This window comes from Acartia tonsa, chromosome 8 (assembly GCF_053477335.1).
Source record: "Acartia tonsa isolate MP-2025a chromosome 8, ASM5347733v1, whole genome shotgun sequence".
NCBI classification, from domain to species: Eukaryota; Metazoa; Arthropoda; class Copepoda; order Calanoida; family Acartiidae; genus Acartia; species Acartia tonsa.
This window is the reverse complement of record NC_137267.1, coordinates 3,894,022-3,918,428: the sequence shown is the minus strand read 5'-3', so window position 1 is coordinate 3,918,428 and position 24,407 is coordinate 3,894,022. Positions and strand designations below refer to the sequence as shown.

The window sequence follows — 24,407 nt, the reverse complement described above, 5'->3', positions numbered from 1 at the left end:
TCTAAAATTAACTCAATTATAATGTTTGTGGTGTATTTATCTTACCCCAAATTTTCAGGTAGTTAGCAATTTATTTATCCCCGCAAGTTCCAACTCCCCTTAAGAATTAGTTACTTCCTTTCTTCTATTCAAAATAACCCCTTCCTTATCTTTGTATTACTAACTAACAAGTAACACCTCTCTCTGTCTCGTCTCTCTTCTTTCTTTATCCCTTCCCCCTCCTTCTTTCCAATTACACCGCCCACCTTTCTAAAGTAATAACTCACTACATACATCAATTCACCCTTTCATCCCGTGGTTTCCATAAACATAAATAATAGCTGTAACAATACTCTCCCTATCTTGTACAGTCAAGATTGTGATATGTTGCTTTTATTTAATGTCTATGGAACTTTACTTGTAAGCAACAAGGGGGAAAGGGAAGGATGGAGATCTTAAATGAAAAGTGGAAGTGGGTAAAGAAGCGCGCAAGTGGCGAAGGGGTTGTTTTTGCTGCTGCTGCCTATAGTAAAGGGAGGAAGTAGTCTTGTTATTACATGTTGCCAGATTGTCCCTAAAAGTGACTTTTTAAAAATTCATTGCTAAATTTAATTAAAGCAAAAAGATATTTAAAGAAAAATTTTAACATATCTAAAAACTTTAAAAAACTTGAATTTTCTTTTGAATTTTCCGACTCGATAATCATTAATAAAGTGCAAAAAAACTGGTAAAAATAAAAAAGGCCTAGAAAGGTTTCGAAATATGGCGACCTTAATTTGGTTTGGCCAATTCAGTCAGTAAAACATTGACCAACAAAGCGAGAGGAGGTGTTTTGTGATTTTCTTTTTAAAAAGTTAAAATTCGAATTGTTTCAGTAAAAATGTAAATATTATGGTGAAAATTAACAAAATTGTGATTTATCAACGAGAAATTTGACATGTTATGTGAAAGATAAAGTGATTTATTTAAATAAAAGGTAAGAAAAAACAACCTTTTTTCATAAGCGCCAGTGATCGACCTTTGATAATTTAAATTTTCAAAGTAAATTTGTTAAAGTATTGATTTTTATAGCCAGCTGCTTTTTTGTTAGTTAAAATATGTTTAAAATATGAAATGGATACCCTATCTATAGATTACTGTAAAATAACGTTCTTTCTCGCGTACAAATTTCAAATATAATATACGTACCTTGTAGTTAATTTTCTATAAATGACAAATTGAGATTTGGTTAACTTAGTTGAGTGTCCAAACATTGCAACCACTAATTGTAATCTAAAGAATAGTAAATTTTGTGTACCATTATTCATATTGGGGATATACATCAATTTATCTGCCATTTTCTTATCCTTTAGATCTCTGAAAATACCCATTAGATGGCTCAATGCTATTTTTTTTATATACGATCAATAATAGACTTAAACTTAAGAAAACTGCAGGCGTAGCCGCTTTTTATGTTACTTATATAATTATAGAAACCTCTAATTGTTATTTTAAGACATAATTAAAATATCAAATAAATCGCGTGACTCAAATTTCTCTAAATATCTTTAATTATTATTTCATAATTTTTATTTCTGTGTTCGCTGAAGCATTAAAAAATTAAGACTTTATATCCTGTTTATTTGTATAATTTTATGGTTTTATTAACCACTGTGCCCCTAGCATATAGGGAAATTTGGTATATAAAGGGGGGAGGGGCGTACAGAAAAAGCCTAATATAAAGCTTTATGTTATTGTGAATTTATTTGGTTCAGTGGTTTGTGAGTTCCTAACAGACTAACAAAAACTGCTGCTTACGTAGTTTGATATTAATAGGAAGATTCTTTCATCTATTTTTTTTAAAGTTAATTATAGCCTGTTATTCAAGGAGTTTATAAACAAAATTTAAAATCTATAGGACCATTCTTACTATCCAAATCTAACCTTTAACCTATTAAACATGGAAAAATTTGTTAAAAAAGAATTGCTTTAAAAATTAGTGAATACGCAAATTTGCTGTTAGAAATATAGCAATAAATGAAAATTGGCAAAAAGTTTAAAGATTTATGTAAAATTGTAAAGCACTTTTAGAAGGGCAATGAAACATAATTCGCTTAGACCTGTAAGGACGTCGTAAAAATGTTTTTGTAAGTCGCATGGAGAGAGAAAAGTATACACATACAAACATATAATATTTATTTAATTTAGGGTTTTTTCTAAGCATTTTGTCGATTGTTTGAGATTTATTAAAAGTTGATATTAAAAGCTAAATTGCCAAAATAAATGTTTTCTAATATTGAGCATTACTATTTACATAATCCTTTGCCATATTACTCCAGGAATCTTCAGGAATATTTATGTACATTTCCATTATGATAAGTTAAATTACCCCTTCTGTAGATTATGATTATTATTGGTTGAAAAATGTTGACAATGAAAGTTCCAACAAAGTTTTTTTTAAAGTACTTAAAAGTTTTAAGTCAGTGAATGTTTATATAACTTTGGGGACCAGTACAATTTACATTCTAATGTCCAACTACTCCCTTCTTGTCGTTTAAATAATAGATTGCAAGTAAAAACTGATTTAAACTTCATTTTATTCAAGAAACTCCATCCCTATTCGTGCAAGTTATAATTCTTTCTGTTATACAATGTTTCACTTTTAGAGTCATGTTATTTTTAAAATATTTTCAAGCATTCAATTATCAATAATTTTGAAAATAGATAAAGTTAGTTTACTATAAGATTTGGGATGAAGAAGCCTTAGTAGAAAAAATAACACATTTTAATTTGTTGGCTTAAAAAGTTTGGGTACTTCAAACAAGCAGCGATAAAACTTTTCTTTTTAGTTTATGGATATGGTAATTTTGTTTATTAACAATTGGGATGGGATGTTTATCAATTTATCTTTAAAGATCACTTGCATTAAAGATTTTTTGTAATTATAAAATTTACATACCTACCTATATATAAAATAATCAAAAGCATCAGAAAAAAAACAGTGGATATTGTTACCCTTGTTATTCGCTTTTAAAGTTGTACTTAAACATATTTTTATATTAAGAAAGCCCATAAAGCAAATTGATATAAATTGCAGGGCAATAAAAAGGTCTAATTGCTAAATTGGTATTAGTGCCCTTTGGGGTCATTTTATCTGTAATGCAGTTTTAACGTTTAATAGCTTTTATTGACATGATGTATACTTTATTTCCACCACGGTTAGGGTGTTTTGTTTTCTCACTAATAAAAACTGGTTTTGAGCCGTGAAGAAAATTCATATCTTGCTTTATTTTATTTTTTTTGTTGAATTTTTTTATGCATAAGTTTATTCTGAAACATCAAGCTTTGGTTGTTGGGTATAAATGCCTTTTTACTTTTGAATTTTTTTTAGATAAAATAGTTTTCCCTATATATGTCCCTTAAACGGCTTATTTGTCCTTTAAAACCCCTCTAAAGCCCCCCCCTCCCCCCAAAGTTTGAATGTTTTTTATTTAATGTATTTTCAAGATAAGAAAAGGACATTTCAATTGTTAAACTGACTTAAAATTGATAAGAATGTTTTTCCTAGGATAATTAAACATGATTTATTTCTTGAATAAACATTAAACAACTTGATTCAGATATCAGAAATGTTTGTTTTTCAATTTTATGGCTTAGAAATGTATATCTATGTTTTTATTTTAAAGTGTTTTTGTTACAGAGACTTGATTATTGGATGGTCTATTTGGAAAATATGCTTGCTACATTATAATACGAGTATTACAATTTGCACGATATTGCTAGGTATAGTTTCTGCTGTAATTCACGTTAATCCTTCGGGGCTATTCCAAACCTTACGTAAACAAACCTAAATCTAACATATATTGCGATGCCAATGACGGTTTATCTCACTTAAAGCCCTTTCTTCCCATATTATTTAGCCTTTACTAATACAAAAAGATTTGGGGGACAGTTATTTTTGTCATTCATTGTCTTATCCCCGATATCTTGCTGGTTATTAGTTTAACCGTTTCTACTATTTTAATGGAAAAAAACATCACATCCTATTATATAAATTAGTAAGCTTTTTTCAGTCTAAAGCGAATAATTTGCTAACAGCTGAATCTATAACGTTCTCATTTAAAGTGTCCCTAGAGGCCTCTAGGGGCATAACCGCTTCTATCCTATAATTAATATGACAAAATGATTTCTGTAGAATTTCTCTAGAAAAAAAAACAATGAAAATGACCAGTATAAAAAACTTCCGTAGTTTCACACTTGGAATTCTTTGTTTTAAAAAAACAATGGATTATTATGAATTACAGCTATACGGACTGTCATTATTGAATTTAAAGGGACATTTTCATAAGTCAATTTTTAAGCGTTGAAAGATGAGTAATTTCTTAGTACGAGAAATGTCATATCCGGTGATGTGTGTAATGTACTCTAACTTCTACAGTTTTAAGTTGAGATGCGTTTGCTTTTGCTTGGTTGTTTAGTTTTGATTATATCTAGGTATGGATAACTTAAATAACCACCTTTTTATGTTATTTAAAAAGTAGATTACCTGCCATATTCAGGATAGGGTTAAATAATAAAAGTATGCTTCAATTAGTAATCTAAATATCATTGCCATAATAGGGTTATATCTTGTCCACCTATAGGAGAATGCTATTATAGAACATCCTCTACCCTTTGATTGCACAACCTTTGTCTGGAAGTCCTATTCGTCAACTCAATGCTAGACTCTTGCTCCTTTACGCCATACCTGTGGTAGTGTACATATCAGACAACCAACCCTTTAATCAAGAAAAGCATTAAATATCTCTATAAGTTAACTACCTACACAATTTTTAAGAAACTTCATACATTTCCATGTCCTAGTGAATCATATTCTGGCAATCAATTGACATTTACATACGCTACAAAACAATGACAATTTTTGTCATATTGTTTATGTCAATAGCCTAAAACCATCCCACGGCATTCAAGAAGCTTACCTGAAAAATGAACCGGTTTTGGGGTTTTGTAGATCTTAAACTTCAGTAAAAAATCCTTTTATTTTTTGTTGGAAACAAAGATTTTATTAGGACTTTGGTATTTTATCAAAAAATGGGATGAGGGGTTGGGGAGGGTTTCCTTAGAAAAATGTTGTATATCATATTATGTTATGACCAGTGGAAATGTTTCCGTTTAAGAAGATTCCAATCGCTGGATTTGTTACCGAGATGTTAAGTTCAGGCTGACGGACAGACAGACATTGTTGTACTTATAGATAGACATTGTGGAACATATAGTAATTCTTCTTACATTGAACTATCACTAAAAAATTTGCAGTACTGCCCGAATATTTTAAACATGAGAAAAATTTATTAAAAATCTGTTGTTTATTACAAATCAAAACTATTTATCCCTTAGTAGCGCAGCAATAACAAGGTATCATCATTTGATTAAAGAACAGTACAGTATAATACAGAAAAAATAGTATGGTTTTTGCAGTACTTAGTCATTATCTACCTATAAATTATTACACATGATATCTATTCAAGATGTCTTATTTAATTTTTTAAATTCATCACCATAAACGAAAGTCTAAATAGACAATTGACATACGGACTTAATCCTAGTTATAGAGCAGCTGTACTACCTAAAATCTGTTGTTTATTACCAAATAATGCACAAAATGGACATTGCAAAAATGGGCCTTAAAAGCACATTATATATCTTGGTAATAACTATCTATCTATATATCTAACAGACAAAGAGAACAAAAGAACATTTCAGAAATGTGCTTAAAATGAACCAACTCTGATATTAAACATAAAAACAGCGAAGTTAGCATGAAAAGTATCAAGGATGGCATACATAATTTGCGAAGAATTTTTTAATGAATTGATTTACCAAAATACCAATGGTTGCACCATAGCATCTAGAGGCTCTGTAGGGGTAAAATAGCCTGAAACCATCTTAACACTCCTTGGACCTAAAGTTTTACTTAAATGGAGAACTCACTTCAGAGGTTTGCCAGATTTTGAAACAAAAACCTTACTACTTTGTATAAAACTATTTGTTCACCATTGAACTCTAATGGAGGGCGAGTGACGTCAGGAAAATAGCCGAAAACAATCCTAAGACAATTTATTATAAAGCTTCCCTGAAAAATTATTATTGCCGCGCTGCTTATGGATATAATTGTGATTGCTGATACTTCTATGCATACATTTTTATCTATTTTTTTTGTTAAAAAAAGAAAGGAATAAATATTCTGTAAAACAAATGAAAGCAATTTTAACTAAAAAAAAAAAAACTATATGATTTACTTAAATTCAGCATTCATTTTAAATATACATATTTTAATTTAATTTTATAGTAGTGTGGCTATTATATAAGTATGCCTGGGAAATTCCTTGGCGATTCCTCTGACGATTTATAATTTTCTACTATGCAAATTTTAAGATTAGCTTCTGGAATTTCTAGTGAAAAATCCCCTGACCATAAAGCATTAATTTTAAGACTCGCCATGTTAGGCTGTATTAGCTGTCTATGTATTTTGGTAGATTTTTTAATTCTTTTGAATGTTATCATCCTTGTTATAATAATACATGTCCGTATCTTGCATATCGAGGAAGATCAATCCATAAGCCAAGCATAGTTTTCTTGAATATTTTAAATATTATGAATATTGGAAGTTTTATGTGTGTGTGTGTGTTTATACATTTTTTAGACATATTTATGCAATAAAAGATAAAACATCTTTTAGGTTGTGTAAGAGTTTTTAAATCCTTTTATAAAAGTAACAGGATGTCTGTCTTGTACCAAAGGATTGCCGCTGAACTGATATTGTTCTCCTTTTTACAGTGAAGATTATCATAGGTCCTGTGAAGGTTTTATTGCTAGTTTTGGGCGAGGGTACCAACACTATCCGAAGAGTAATTACCCCTAGAAATAAATGACTCCTCCCCCAAAAAACTTGTTTATTTTTGTTTTAAAACTAAAAGTTGTAAGATCACTTAAGCTCAGCCACTGAATGTGTGTGTTGAGCTTTGCTTTTATGGATGTTTTTATCCTTGTTCTGATATAAATGTGAACCTGGTTAAAAATATTCCGTTAGTTATATGTTCCTTTATTTTCCGTGTATCTTTCCTTCCCCTAGTGAGGATATTTTAAGTTATGTAATTAATAGTAAAAACTTTAGAAAATGTTACTAAGTTACTAATAGGTAACAAAAATTTCACCAAATGCTACGAATGATAATGAACATTTGCAAATGTGTTCATAAGTAGCGCAGCAAGGGAGGGATGAGACATTAGACTTTAAATTATACTGGTACCCTAAGTTTTATGTTAACGTTATCATATTCGTTGGATCAAAAACTTTGGGAACTTCACTTTAATTTTAATTGTGTTCTTTCAAACCAGTGTTGCGGATCCGCATTGATTGTATGCGGATCCGGATCCTCCAAATTTGGTCAGTGCGGATCCGGATCCGGATCCTTGACAATGAAAATAAAATCACCAAATTTTTCAAAAAATATTTATTCTTTAATCTCGAAGTCAAAAATACTTTTAATTTTCAAGTCTGAACCTAAACCTTAAAGATTGGCTCTCATCACGAGAATGTCTGATTTTCAAAATTTGTAAGTGACTATTTTAGTTTAGGTAGATTTTTTCATAAATTTATACCCCAGGATCCGGATCCGGATCCGGATCCTTGGACTCAAATATATGCGGATCCGGACCCACAACACTGTTTCAAACTATTAAGTATTGTTTAAAGTTTTGTATTTTAATTTTGTAATTTTGTTTATCATAATTAGGGAAGTACATCAAAAGTACAAGTGTGTTTGTTTAATTAAAAATATAGACAAACGGACATGCAGTAGTTATAGAGCAGCTGTGCAACTAAAAATTTCAGAATATATTATTAATAAGATCTAAAAATTTCAGGTATGTCCTCTGAAGAATTTGCAAAGGAGACTTGCAATATTAATCTTCTCAAATTTTGCGTGAATTTTTTAATTTTTGCGAATTGGGTGTTACTTAAAGTCTCTGAAATATCCTGATCCTTAATATATTGACAGATTAAGATATTTAATACCTATGTTACCTTTTTGATGACTACCATAGAATGCTATCTCATAACATTGTGTCCTAAAGGAAAACGTGTTTTTAAACAAGAAAATATTACTTATAGAGTTGCTACGCAATGAACTAAAATGAAATATGTCCAAACGTTTATCTTTTGTCTTAAATGTCATTTTTAAAAGCGAAGCTTTTCTATAATTAGGGTCGGTCCGTCCGTCCGTCCGTACGTCCGTCCGTCCGTCCGAGATAGATAGCTTTTATTCGTTAATTTAGGCATGTTAGAATTGTCCTATCGATTTCAAACTTTGCATGATGATTCCTGTAGTAGTTGGGTACGATTTAGAAAGCGTAGCAACTCTATAATCATTACCAGAATGTCCGTACGTCCATTTTAAACATGTTGATTTTTCTACTTTTTTAACAACAAATTTTCAAGTGTTCTAATTATCCGTTTGATCTGATTTTTGGTATATTGATTCCTGGGACAACAAAGAACAATATTATAAGCGAAGCAACTCTATAACTAAGTCCAAAAATGTAAGTATGTCCATAAACATTATCCTGCTTCAAGCAGTTTTTCAACATATTTACTTACAATTTTGCTTCGACTCTTATACTTTTAAATTCCGATTATTCAGTTCAGATACTATACAAGTGTTAATGCCGTTTGTCCTACCGTTTCAGTGCTTCGATTTTATGGATGTTGTCATCCTTGTTTGAATACAGTAATGTATTTCTTTATCGTGTTCCACAGGAACATGGATTTATATTATCATACTTATACTAAAGTAACAGGGTGTTTTTTTGTCTATTTGCACCGAAGAATCTCGCTAACCGCTCAACCGATCCGGTTCTCCTTAACAGGGTAGCTTATCATTGGTTCCGGGAAGGTTTTTTACTTATTTGGGGGAGGGTACCACCACCCTCCCAAGAGAAATCACAAAAAAATCGAAAATTTTAAAAATATTCTCGATTTTGCGTAGAGACTTGAACGCAACACAGACAAATTATACCGACCAAAATTTTAAAAACGCCTCTTTTTTTAGCCAACGAATAAGATAACTTGATAGCAAAACTTTGGATACAAGTTTAATTTACAGTCCAATGTCCCCTTCCTCTAAAGATCTTGCTAGACAAAGTCTGTTTTTTAATCTTAAAAGTACAAGAATTTTATATAGTTTGTGAACATTAAAGTAAATGAAAAACTTCAAAAACAAAACTTGAAATTTTTCGTGCAATTTTCTTCAATTTCAATTTCAATTTCAAATAAATCGTACCCAACTACTACAGGAATCATCATGCAAAGTTTGAAATCGATAGGACAATTCTAACATGCCTAAATTAACGAATAAAAGCTATCTATCTCGGACGGACGGACGGACGTACGGACGGACGGACGGACCGACCCTAATTATAGAAAAGCTTCGCTTTTAAAAATGACATTTAAGACAAAAGATAAACGTTTGGACATATTTCATTTTAGTTCATTGCGTAGCAACTCTATAATCATTACCAGAATGTCCGTACGTCCATTTTAAACATGTTGATTTTTCTACTTTTTTAACAACAAATTTTCAAGTGTTCTAATTATCCGTTTGATCTGATTTTTGGTATATTGATTCCTGGGACAACAAAGAACAATATTATAAGCGAAGCAACTCTATAACTAAGTCCAAAAATGTAAGTATGTCCATAAACATTATCCTGCTTCAAGCAGTTTTTCAACATATTTACTTACAATTTTGCTTCGACTCTTATACTTTTAAATTCCGATTATTCAGTTCAGATACTATACAAGTGTTAATGCCGTTTGTCCTACCGTTTCAGTGCTTCGATTTTATGGATGTTGTCATCCTTGTTTGAATACAGTAATGTATTTCTTTATCGTGTTCCACAGGAACATGGATTTATATTATCATACTTATACTAAAGTAACAGGGTGTTTTTTTGTCTATTTGCACCGAAGAATCTCGCTAACCGCTCAACCGATCCGGTTCTCCTTAACAGGGTAGCTTATCATTGGTTCCGGGAAGGTTTTTTACTTATTTGGGGGAGGGTACCACCACCCTCCCAAGAGAAATCACAAAAAAATCGAAAATTTTAAAAATATTCTCGATTTTGCGTAGAGACTTGAACGCAACACAGACAAATTATTTCTCAAATTAGATATTAGAAATAAAAAAAAACATTTTAAGTGCCACTAGAGGCCTCTAGGGGGCGAAACCGCTAATATTAGAGATAGTAATAAGGTTTTTGTTTGTCCGGTAAGATTTTAACAACCACAGGCCGTTTTAGATCCTCATTTTAGGTTACCTTCACCTAAAAACTGGGATGGTTTTAGACTATTTAATTTAAGTCTATAGATTATTCTAAGCTAATTTTCTCCCATTTGCAATACAGCCTCCCTAGATGTTAGGGGGGCTATGCGCCATACGGAAAGACGTACAGACAGACCCTAGGTTTTTAGTATCTGCGCTTGTCTAATCAATAAAAATATTTTAGGTTTTCTTTCTCTCTCTCCTAGAAAGTGTATGATTTATTGTTTGATGTTAGATATATATGTGGTCAAAAATTGTTATTTTTGCGTGCATTTTTTTTATCGAGGTTTGAAAAATAGTAGGTTTATTGATAATACCGACCAAAATTTAAAAATGAATGTTAAATTGATTTTTATTCTCAATGATGATAACAAAATATCTCCTTCTGTAGATTAACTTTATTGGTTAAAAAGTTTCGACACTACTAGTTAAAAACCAACCAATCAAAATTTTAAAAACGCCTCTTTTTTTAGCCAACGAATAAGATAACTTGATAGCAAAACTTTGGATACAAGTTTAATTTACAGTCCAATGTCCCCTTCCTCTAAAGATCTTGCTAGACAAAGTCTGTTTTTTAATCTTAAAAGTACAAGAATTTTATATAGTTTGTGAACATTAAAGTAAATGAAAAACTTCAAAAACAAAACTTGAAATTTTTCGTGCAATTTTTCTTCAATTTGGAATGAACCCTCCCTCTATTGAACCAAGTCATTTGCATGGTTGGTTAATAAAAGCATGCTTATGCTGTTTCGAGCCAAGGCATTTCTTAATCAGTAGAGTAAAAATAAAAAGAAAACAATAATTAGGTGGGCCATGTAAATTACGTAGTATTTTTGCTCATTTCTTTGACAAGTTTGCTTATTTACAGACATTATGGAGAAGTATTCTAAAAAAATAATAAGTTGTGTCAAACATACACCTTCGATTAAAATTAACATTGAGAAGCATCTAAGATGTCATTTATCTACCTATAAGCTTGCATTAGGAATCGCAATTTATCGTTATTATCGTTTTTATTCATTTATTAACATCAAACATCTTGCAATATTTAAAAATTGACACTCTGAGACAAAAAATAGCTTTCTAAGATGTTTCTAAAAGTACTAAAAAATACTTGGTTTTAAGGGATTATGTACCTACCTCTTTCACTTAAATAAACAAACTAACAACATTGCTGCGCCACTTAAAGACATAAATATCTTTGTTAAAGCTGTAATTTTCTAGAATACACCCCCCTGATTTATAGATGGGCTGGAACGCATTTTTTTGTTCCGAAATTTTGTGTTTCATAACTATACTCAAAATATGTGGATTTTATTCTTTTTATGAAGCTGTTTTTTTAGTGTGTATTTTTTTGTATTTTATTGGGATAGTTAATCTTTGTCTTAATTTAAATGTAAAAGTTTCTTTCTTTTGTATATTTAAAATATGACTTGTCAAAATTATTCTTGTCAATATATGGCACTTGATAAAATGTTTATGTTTATGTAATAACAGTAAAAATGTGTGATTTTATAAATAGTATGGCTTGAAACCGATTAATATCAACTGGATTAGAATCGGTACTCAGCCAAACTGAAAAAGCATATATAGCATAGTATGACAGAAAGTTTTCACGAACATTAAAATAAAAATCATTAAATTGATACCATATTCAGTTGTTTTTGTGATCTTAACTCACAAACAAAAGCCAAACGTCCTATTATTTGATGGAAAGGATTATATAACCTTGCAGCGTATTATAAAGAATCGGATATATTTTAAAAATTTAAATTGTAAGTAGGCGTTGTAATGTATAGATAACTAGGACATAATGGAGTGAAAATTATAGAGGACTATTCCTCTATTAATATACCTCTTACTATCCTATCTATAATACAAAGTACTAGGATCTCTGTCCGTCCGTCTGTCTGTTCCTTAAGATCTCGGTAACCACTGAACCGATCGGATTCTGCTCTTCAGGGAATATACCTACTGGTCCTGTGGTGGTTTTAGGCTATTTTCTTGGAGCTTTGGACACCCCCAACCCCCCCAAAAAATAAAAATCCTCATTAATTTTTTTATATGTGGTGGTTGCAGCACCAAAGTTCCTTAATTCTTTTTTTAAAATACCTCTTGGGGCAAAGCCCCTGGAGGCTAGGGGCGAAGCCGCTAGTCCTATTATATAAAGTTTTTTTTTTCTGTCTGTAGCTAAATATTTCGATAACTAAATAAATAAAGCAAACTTTTGTGTCAAACAAAAATTTGGACGAAAGACAAGGTACAAGCTTGATGTCGTTTCTTTGATTTTAAGTGTCAATTTGTATTTTAAAAACCTTGTTGTCTATAGTGTAAGTCTATTATTAAGGACAAACAAATTTTGTTAGTCTCGTAAATATTTGGAAAAGTCTATAAAATTGAAAGTAATTTGCTGAAAATATAAGAGTTTCTGTAGAATAATCTACATCCTACCTTACATCTTTTACAGTTAATTTGATGCGTTTTTTATTCAAACTTATGTCAGCAGTGCAGCTTTTTATTACTAGGATCTGTATGTTCGTCACTAAGTCCTACAAAAATGACCTAATCTACATTGTTTACTAGTGTGTTGCATTCCTACACACTAACAGACAGAAACGGTGCTATTCTTTAACTTAATTTGATTTAAACTTTTTATTATATCATTAGTTTATAAGCATAACTGATAGAGACACCAATATTCATAAATTTAGAATTGCTATTTAGTTGGAATTCAGTATTAAGCTCATTAATGCTGCGCCCCTTATGGACATAATTATCCCAGTTTCTGTAATCATGTTTATTGCTTGTTTGCGTTTAAATTTTTTATTGTTTTCCAGCTTTTAAACATGCTATTTCATATTTCATACAAATATTTTGAAAAAAAATAATACCTATATGGAAAATATGTTTTTTTTTGTATATGATGTAGACGTAAATACCCGGCCTTTAGCTCTTTTTCTTAATGGCTCTTTCTTTTTTGAATTCGTTGAAAAGAACATTCAGGTACTTTATTATACACCAAATTATAGGCTTTCAGAAACACTTCTAGAAGGGAACGGGGTAGGGATAAGTCACCCCCCTCCCAACTCTACTTTCATTTTTATTTTTTAATTTGGTACGGTGGTGGTTCCCCTGTCCCTGAAATAGCTACAAACCTTCTCTCTACATATGAGAAGCTGCACTGTAAAGAAGAACCATAACGGTTCAGCGGTTAACCGAGATCCTGCATTCCAGACAGACAGCCTGTCACTTTTAAATAAGGATGTAGGATTTTTTTTCTTATTTATTGTGTAATTACAAGTTGCATCAAAAAGGTATTGATGCGAAAATATTCTTTTATTGTTTAAAATTTTTATTGATTTGTTTTTTTTCCAATGTACATTTATTTAAGTCATAACGTTAATGTACATGATAATACTGCCTTATTTCCTAAGATTCCATAAAGAGATTTTCACATTAGCCTAAAAGATTTAAATGAGATGGAAACAAACTTTACCTTTTTCTTACAAAATTATGCTGTGAATGTTATCAACAAAGATGTTGTGTTTGTCTGTCTGTCTGTACCGAAGGATATCCATAACCAATAGACCGATATGGTTCTCTTTAACATTGTAGCTTCTCATAGGTCCCGGGGAGGTTTTTATTTGATCACTGGAAAATAGATCAGGTCCAACGACGTTCTCATTATGAAGGGGATCTTTTAATTTTAGAAGTTTGGACATTGATATTTTGGAATTAAACAAATAAAAAAAGATTTGATTATCAATTTAATTTCAAGTCTAATTTCCCCTTCTTCCCTGAGTAGTTTACATTTCTGTATCTTTAAGAATGGGGAAAACGTTAATTTATTATTTATTGACCTATCCCTAATTCCGTGCAAAATTGCACATGTAATTGTGCAAATGATACGCAACATTCTCTTCCCGAATACCGAACATTTTTTAGGAAGAGATAACCAGGGCTTTAGGGATAGTTTCTAGCCTAATACCTGCAGGGATCTTAATGGATACGACGATAAATAGATGACAAAAAAACATTAGGTACCCCTTCTTTAGTTTAGATTATGTGTCCAAAAATTTGAACATTAAATATAAGATGTAAGTCCCATGATGGCTTCAAGCCACCTTTTTAAAGATTGTGTATTATAAATATTTGGTTTCAGTATCATGTAGCTATAAGTGTTTGAGGGCTTGAAAACTTTATCTTTGTGATATTTAAAGGAATGTAAAGTAGTTGGTTTTATGTCTAACTCTAAAGATCTCGGAAATTGCTGGTCTATATGGGTTGTAATTATCTGTGAATGTCCTTCTCGTAGTTCCTAGTGGCTAGGGGCGTTGCAAATAGTACAAAGAAAAGTTTATTGGCAGGTATTGTCATTAAATAGATTTATTTTCAAGTATTGTCACAGAAGAATTTGAAGGATATTTATGTTTTGTAATGAAGAAATATTTATTTACTATTGTCTTGGTTAGTGCAATTTTTTGTGGCACAAAAAAACAAAAAGAGATTTAGTGCAGATTTCATTTTCCCAAATAAGATGGATTATGGTAAGATGTGTTCATAGTTGGTTGCGCCCCTTACATCTAGGGGCTCTCTGTTTGATTAGATTTTAAAATGGCCCAAATCCATCCTGGTTTTTTTGTGAATCTTACTTTAAATGAAAACTCATTTAATTTTGTGATATCTAATCAAACGAACAGAAATACTTACTACTTTACATAAAGAATTGCCAATAAAAATTGCTTTACTCCATCAGAACTAGAAAAAAGTCGTGCAATCAATCGTCTGTAATGCTTCGCTTTAAGTGATCAATTAAACAATGAGCTTATATGCCTCTAAAGTATACTTTATTTCATTACCTTTTAGCAATACATCCTTATTACCTAGGGAATTTCGTAGCCCAACCTTTAGTTATGCACTTTAAATTAGAAAAAATTTGATAGGACTTCTTGATAGCCATAGAGTTAAAAGCAAGAGCAATTGTGTCCCAGCTACTTAGCGTAGTAATTTGACGTTATGAAAGGAGTTTAAATTTTGTACATTTTAAATGTTTTCATCTGTAATCTGAAGTTATAAATCTAATTACGTTAATTATTTTAAAGCTTTAATTATATGATGATTTGAATTATCCCATTATATAAAGTGGATTTTGACTATTTATATATAAATTAAGTCTAAGGGTTGTTTCAGGCTATTTTTTTATTGCCTTCCGCCTAGATGCTAGAGGCGCACCCACTAGTCAAGAGGCTAGATTTTTATACACTTAAAAAGATACCTAAGTATAAAAGTTACACATGATATTTCCATTTTTGGTTGCCTGCATTTATTTATAAAGTATTTAAACTGTTTTTAATGAAAATAGTTGGAAGAGATTGGAAATTAGACTGTCAATTATACTGGTACCTAAAGTATAAAAAACATATCTCTTTCTTTTGCTTAGAAACTTTGGGGACTTTTATCATGTCTTGATTGGGTTGTATAAACTAGCAGTACCCAAACTTTTCCACTTTTTAAAATCTACACAAGTGGTAATTTTGTTAACTATTGTATCGTTCATTGGATTGGTCCAGAATTGATAGAAATATTAAAATTTTCATGGTAAAGTTTTAGGCTATTTTTAGTAATTGTATGAAAGTGAAACACGCTAGATAAAACTAGATAGTCCAATAAATAACTCCTACCCCGAAACCAAAAATAAATAAAGGGGGACACAACTAGTTCCAGAAAACTAAAAGTATACTTTTTTCTTATTTTATATCTAGACTTAAAGTAGCTCTATTTGTGTATGGCTTATTAAGCTTTTCTTAGTATGAATTAATTCTTAAAATTGAATAGGAAAAAAATCTGTTTTTGGAAGCCAAATATTTTGAAGAAGACTATTTTTTTCCGTTTTATTTACTAACTTTTTAAGGACAATTTCTGCTATTAATAAATTATCTTTCATAATCAGAAATATATAGTGTACTTTTAAACAGGGAGTTAGAGGGTATAGATAGATGAATTAACTATGTATCTATCTTTCCTTCAAGCAATCCAAGTGAAAATAGACTAAAACCATTCCAAGACTAGATCTAAAAAGAAAATGGGTTCAATTGTTATTTACGGTGATCTTAACGGGCAAACCTAAAAAAAATGAAAACAGTAAAAGTGTCGAACTATGACGTCAGAAAAAAATAACAATTAACCAATAAGAAGCTAGTATTCACTGTGGTAAAATATATAGCGGCCTCTCATTGGTTAATTGTTAATTTTTTCTGACGTCATAGTTCGACACTTTTACTGTTTTCAAAAAAAATACTTCTTTATATAATAGGATTGTCATATCCTTTGTCCATGAATTTAAACCATTAATCTAATCATGATTCTAGTTGATCTATCAAATTAATTATCTCATTAATTGCCAAGAAGCCTTTAATTAATTGCATTTATATGCTTTTGTTAATAGTAAACATCTTTATATAATTACAATTTATATAAAAGTACAAGAATAGTTATTTCTCGCATCGTATTATAAACGGCTTTCCGCGGATATAGAATGTACAATTATGAGATTAAAACTAGTTTTTTTAGCCCCGTGGTGACGAAGTCACCGGCTAAAAAAAACTAGTTTTAATCTTATGATTGTACATTTCTATATTCGTAGAAAGCTGGATATAATACGATGCTAGACATAGTTTTTTCGTATGGATGAGAACCGGTTCCTATCCACCGGATTCGAATGAATACGAGAAACAACTTTCTCGTATTCATTCGAATCCGGTGGATAGGAACGGTTCTCATCAATACGAAAAAACTATGTCTAGCATGCATCGTATTATATCCAGTTTTCTACGAATATAGAAATGTACAATGCCCTTGCCTTCGGCATCTCGGGGCTAAAAAAACTGGTTTTAATCTTATAATTGTACATTCTATATCCGCGGAAAGCCTTTTATAATACGATGAAAGAAATAAATATTCTTAACTTTCTTTTAAGTAGTAGTATGTCTATTTGTCGTAGTAATAGACTATCTGCTCGTCTGTCTGTATGATTTTTGTCTTTTAACAGTTCTTTAAAGTAATAGACTGTCTGCATGTCTGTCTGTATGCAGTTTTGTGTATCGTAGTCATTTTTTCAAAATATTTTTAGGTGGGGGGGGGGGGCGATTAATTTTTTTTTTTAATGCAGTACTAGCAGCTGCACACTTAGCACCTGGGGTATCTATATTTAAAGGGTATGTTACCGGGGTGGTATAAAATAGTGTTAAAACTACCTAAAGTAGTAGCGCAGCTATGGAGACACTTAAACACCAGCACATAAAATGACATGTTCACATTAGTCTAAAACATAACATAATTTTCTTATTATTGCACCCGCATATAAATATTCAAAACCCCAGTAAATCTGGAATAAACAAAATCCAAATTAATGATCAGATAAAATCTTATTTACATATAACAAGACATAGAAATATATTTAATTAAATGGCATGACTAGTTTATAGAAATATATTTAATTAAATGGCATGACTAGTTTGTTATCAATTACAACTAGTTACTTAATTATATATCACAACAAATAGTCTTGAACCATCCCATGACTTAGATTTAACATTAGAATAGCCTAAAACCATCCCGGGGTCTCTATGAAGCTTCTCTATAACGGAGAACTCAATCGGTTTAGTCACTAAGTGGTTTGCGAAATCTTAACTTACAATAAACTTATTAGAAAGGAAGTGGGGGGGGGGGGGGTCGGGCGAGCTATACAATTTAAACAATTCAGTTAAATGTAAATTTGTTTTGCTGTTTTTAAGATCTTAAGAGACAAATGTACATCCTTTAAATCACAGACGATTCTTAAAATTGTACACAAAAGCATCGAAACAAAATTAACAAAATGTTTCGGGGAATTAAGAAATCCCTAAAAATATTTTTTTACTTAAAACTATAAAGGATTGGGAAATGAGATGCGTGGGAAAAAATTGCAGAGTGTGGGAATTTTTGACTAATTGATGCTTTTACAACTGCACTGTAAAAAAATTCGCAAAAAATAATATTTTCTTTCTTCGTTTTAGGTATGTCAAATTATTCAAATTATGAAGTTTTTTATCAATAATTTATAGCAGGGAGGGAAGGGTGGACTGAAAATTACACTGGTACCAAAAGTTTTCCTATTCTCAGGCTTAGACACTTTTACTAAATTTTAATTAATTGGCTTTAAACAGGAAATGTTCAACCTTCTCAACCAGTAATTGTAATCTACAAAAGGAATAATTTTGTTTATCATTAATGGTGATTCATCAATTTATCAACCCTTGTCTTATCCCTTAAGATCCCTGAGTTCATAGTTACTTTGATTGAGTCGACATAAACCAATGAAGTTGTATGTCAACACAGTAATTTTAAGTTTAACAAGTTTAGCACAAGAATATCTGAAATCATTTTGAATCATTTTATTGGACCAATCCAAAAATAGATTAACCTTTTCTTTATTGATAACGCCAACAGCAAAGATACAGAAAAACATTATATTTTATCTTTGACAGAATTAAAGGTATAGAAGAAAACCCTTTACAAGTTTTTTTTACAGTATTTGTAAATGTTAAATTTAGCTTAAAGATCCCTAGATGCTTATACTCATGTATAATTAAATCTTGAACTCTTTATATCTGTTGAAAGATAGAGATATTAAGTAACATTAAGAGGAATTTAGAGATATTTAAATTGCAGATAAATTGTTTTTCCTTCATTTCCCCAAAAATATTGTTTTAATACCTTAAATATCATTGAAATTCTATTTTGTACCTATAGCACTTACATACCTAGTTATTTGGCCTTATATTCGAATACTTACACATACATAAGTAATAAGGTTTTAAAACTTTTTTGTCTACCTAAAGCTTAACCCCTTATAGTCGGGCCCCTTGCCGCACCTTTATCAGTCGGGGGGGGGGGGGGCGTTCAACCTCCCCCCCTATTATCTCAGTTTCTATTAGAGCTAGAGGGCTAAATATTTTTGTGTAAGTCCCCTGTGTTATGATGTATTTCCGACCTTAATTAAATCAAGGTCAATTTTCGCTTCCCTCACCCTTTTATTTAACAACCTTTGTTTTTAGGTCCTTTTTTACTTAAAAATTTCAAACGGCTGTAATTTTTTTATTTTTGAAGCTAGAATAAAATTTTTTTTGCAGAAAATGTTTATCTTTATGTAAATTTTATATTTGAAATATCAAAATATAAATTTCAGCAGCCGCAGCTGTACTTTGCAGCTGCCAGCCGCCGCAGTCGGCGGTCGGCGGGAAAACGGCGTCGGATCTTTATGAAATTTTAATACGTTATGTAGATTGTAGACATGTAAGAAAAGCATAAGTTTTAAATGGATGACCCTGCCAGGTTTGCTGGCATCCTGTGCCCGCCAGGATGGAGATATTAAAAAAATTTCAACTCTCAGTTATGTCTCATACCCACACTTAAAAAGTCAAGCAGTTTCGGCTCTTTATCTTTCACACACAGAAAATGAGATAGAAAAAACCGGATGGGGGGGCGTTCAACGCCCCCCCCCCCCCGACCGTTAAGGGTTAAGATTTCGATAACTATTGAACCGATTGATTTCTGCATTTTTAAGCAGCTTCACACAGGTCTTGAGATTGTTCTAGGCTATTTTTATGTCCCCTTTTACTCTTTTGAATACAGAGTTTCTGGATGCTAGAGCTCATCGCTAGTTACTTATAATCTACCAAGGCAGAATTGTTCACATATTGATTTGTGCAAAGATTGATTAAACGCCCATTGTCCTATTCATATTGTTTAATTTAAAGGGATATATTATTACTTGGATCTTACACCAGATTTTTATGTTCTATAATTTAAAGTGAACTCTAGCGGACTAAATAACGAGCTCCCCTATCCACCTCCTTTACCTCATACCCTCCCCTTTTACTGTATAAACGACCCAACCAATAAAAGCGAGGGGAAAATGCAATCTAAATTGACGAATTTTTATCTCCTGTCATAATATCCACGTATATTCTACATCCATTGTTGTTGTATTACTCCAATTTTTAAGGCTGCTAATTAGGAAAAATTCTTGGAAATTTAATCTTTGTGTCTTATTTAAGGAGAGAGTCAAATATTCCAAAATTAATTATCTTTTGTCTTCGAAACCGATTTCTATCCGCTTAATTGGAACCGGTTCTCATTCATACTAAAATAATATATAGCTTCGTATTATAGACAAAACAAGCATACAATAGTATAAGACGATGCGATGATTAACTACTATCATAATTTTTGTTTTTTAAAAAAAGCACGTTAAATAAGTTTGCCTATAACTTTTTCACTTTTCAATAAACATTTGTTTATATTGTTACAGTCACAAATTATGCATCAAAGATACAGAAATGTATTTTGTCTCAATAATGATTTTGATAGTTGTCATAAGCCTCTAGTAAATGCAGGGATCTTAAGGGATAGGACAATAGTCGATAAATTCATGTAAAATAACCCAAATGGTGAAAGACAAAATTATCTTTTCTGAGGTAAATTATGCGTTAGATATAGTAAGTTTGAATTTAATAAAAGTGCCTTAAAAATATTATCCAACTAATGATAGGTAAGAGCTTTGGGAACAAGCATAATTTATTTTCCAATGTCCCCTCCCTTCCTTAATGAGTTATTTTCTTTTATTTATTTAATATTATATTTATCTCTGTCTCATTGTGCTGTTAAAACTTCCTTTATGTAATTGATATTCTTTTAATTCTTTAAATTAACTTTTCAGCGTCGTTCTCTTGTAGTATAGATACTTTATTCTAAAATAGCGACTGCGCCCCTAGCATTCCAAGTTATATGGAAGGGCAGAAAAATGGCCTGAAACCTTACCTAGGCTTATTTAAATAATTTAAAACCAACACGGGATCTATAAAAAAGTTTCACTGTAAAGGAGAACTATATCGGTTTAGCGGTTGGCAAGATCCTTCGCTACGGACCAAAAAACCTACTACTTTATATAATAGGATATAGATAGAATTAGGATATATATTATATAGGCTATATTATTCTTGTTTTTTGACGGAGCTAAAATTTTTAAAGATTTTATAAAACTTAATGAAAGTATCTACCTAGGCAATTAAACATTGTAAAACAACTGAAATGTTTTTTTTTATCTTTAGCTGTATATATGTGTTAGGTATTTAATCAATCAATTGAGTTATTCTTTTAAGAAAAGCTTCATATAGGTCTCAGGAGGGTGGGGTATTTATGCTATTTATTTTTGGATCATTTCTTAAATACAATGCCCATAGATGTAAGGGCGCAGCCGCTAATCTATATTAGCAAGATTATTTATTTAAATCATAGTATCTCAGAAATGGTTGACCTATTTTAGTAAGTTATGCTTTAGGTGGTTTTATGCCATTTTCTTTTTATTACTTGAGCCCCTAGCTTCTAGGGGTTCTGCTTCTAGTTGAAAATGTTATAGTTATTGCGAAGCTCAGCTGCGAGTAGGATAATTAGAATAAGATATGAAATTCTAGAATAAGCTTTGAATTTCTGAATTAATCACTTTCATTCCATGCTAGCAAAGCTGCTCTATATCTTTTGATAGAAAGGTGGATAAAAAAGACAGCTACAATCCTTTCTTACTCTTAATATTCAACATTTATCAAAGGTAGAATTTCGGACTAACTAATGCGGGAAAATATTTTGTCTTTTTCTTTTCGAATCTGACACTGTTTTTGTTATTTGATTAATACACATAAAACTATTATTTAACGAAAAAAGATTCAAGAACAAATTTTGTGTGAGTCTTTCATGTAATTCATTTTTAAAAGCCTCGCTTTAGTGGTTAGTACGCAGTCGTACCCGTTTCTTAGTCATAATAGTATTTTATAAACAGTAATAAAAATTATACATTTATTTATTTGTTTAAAAACATAAATTTCTTATCTTTAGAAAGCGCTGCTACTTAATAACTGTAAGGCATGTCCGCAAGTTCGAATGTCTCGCAGTCAGTGTAGGAAATTAGAATCGGGATTCTCTTTGACTTCAAGCGATCCATTTGATTAGAACCGCTAAGTAGTTTATTTTTTTTTGGAAATATAAGAACGATTCCTCTGCTACGTATAGTTACGGAGCTACGTGTTAAAATGTCCCAAATGATGTAAAACTTGACTTGCGAGTAAATTTTAAAATATAACTAAAAATTAGAGAAGATATTTTGCAAAAAGAGATGCCTACATTTTTTAATTTCAAATTGCGCCGCTTGTGTTAACTGTTCATGGTAATGATTAGAATTTGTTTACGGGCTAAGTCTTTCCACCTACATAGGGGCAGTAGGTGCAATTTTCAAGTCTCTATTATGACGGGGTTTGGTCTAGAATTGAATACTAAACCTCCACAACATCTACGCAGTTTAACCAAGGGATACTTAATTGTCCTTGTAATCCTCATTTTAAAGTGTTCTCCCCCTTGAATAGAATGAATTGTCCTTGTTTTAGAAAAACAAACACTTGAAATGTTGAAACAAGTTTATCAATATATAAGTTCTTATCTTTGAAATTCATGTCTTTTTCAACAAAAATCGGAGAGAGGTTTATGTTTGCTTAAAAATAAAGGTGGCTTAGACGTTTACGAGACCTTTATGTACATTTATAACAGCCAAAAACCTGTTCTTTAGATCATAATGAACAAATAAAAATACAAAATTTTAAAAATCTGAAATTTATTTATCCGAATACAAATTCCTACCCAATGAGAAACTTCTTAACCTACTTTTCAATAATTTTTGGAGGGCCTTTTATCATAGATTAAGAAATAAGTAAACAATATCTAAAATATATTTATTAAAATGTTTAATTTCTACTTAAAGATGTATACTGTAAGCCTTTTTAGCTAGTAACATTGTATCCATTGAGTGCTAACTCTTAAATCGTTACCTATTACTTTATTTTTGGAGCTCTTTATAAAAAAAACTGATTGGTCATTGAATAAGAACTTAGAATTGGAATTTTATCCGTAAGAAATTAAAAGCTTAAGGCTTGTAAGATAACTTTTTATATCTAATAGTTAATAAGATGCCTTTTTAGTAGTAAAGGTACTCCTTTAATAGAAATGTCCGTCTGTATGTCCATCTTTCTTTAGCTTATTGGGGATTTTCTCTTCTTCTATTTAAGATGTGTATGTATGTAGCCTTGATTCTCTGAAGTTAGGATTCAGATCACGAGGAGATTGGAGGTAAGATTCCTTTGACAAATCCAAGATTGGTAAGCTTCGCGCACAGCTGAGTGTATTTTATGTTACATTACAAGCTGACCCGCAATTATCGTGGAAGCTACTCAATTATTACATCACCCTGGCCTAGAGTTTTGGCAGGTGTTCCATATTAAGCCACCCTAACTAATGGCACTCTCATATGAATGAGGAGCATGGACGAGGGAAAGCACGATTACAGTTGCTTGATAGGTAGGATCCTAACTTCCTACAAATCTCCCTCCGTACAACCTAAGGGCATCACAGGGAAGGTTGCGTGATTTTTTTCTAATGAATTGCAACAGAATTGTCATCCAAGTGCAATATCTATGAGGGGACTTGAACTCGGATTTTCCCAACCACAGCGTAGTGCGCTAACCACTACTCTATGGGACACCCCTTTAAGATATTTAAGATAGACACAGGACTTGTATATGAAAATGGTTTGGTTTGTAAGTCACGCTAAATAAATATTTCTTTATCTTAAAAGGAGCTTATACCCTGCGGGCTACAAAAGCACACCTTGCTTAATACAACCTAACCTTAAAAATGTGATCCCCCCTCCTAAATTAAAAGTTAGGGGCATTATTAGTGGTCCATCGTTAATTTTTGGGATATTATCAAAAATCTAAATTAAGTCTTTAAAACAGAACTCCCTATAAATTATCTAATTTTAAAATGTTAATTTTTAGAGCAAATATCTTTGAAAATGAGTTTTTTGGCCACTAATAAGTTATTCTGTTTTGAAATTTGTTGGGCATTTTAGTAATTAAGGGACAGAAAAAGATTTAGCTGTTTTTTAAACAAGGACAATTTTGTCATAAGTTAAAAATTAAAAAGT

At 31.2% G+C, this 24,407-nt stretch overlaps 1 protein-coding gene across 1 annotated transcript in view; it reads left to right on the top strand.

Annotated features, from left to right (window-relative positions):
* The first annotated feature begins 759 nt into the window (after nucleotides 1-759).
* Nucleotides 760-24,407, top strand: part of LOC145325831 (uncharacterized) — a 173,254-nt gene continuing 149,606 nt past the window's right edge. The window contains exon 1 of the mRNA XM_080168798.1: nucleotides 760-955. The gene's annotated coding sequence lies outside the window, so the exon portion shown is untranslated. The remainder of the gene's footprint in view (nucleotides 956-24,407) is intronic.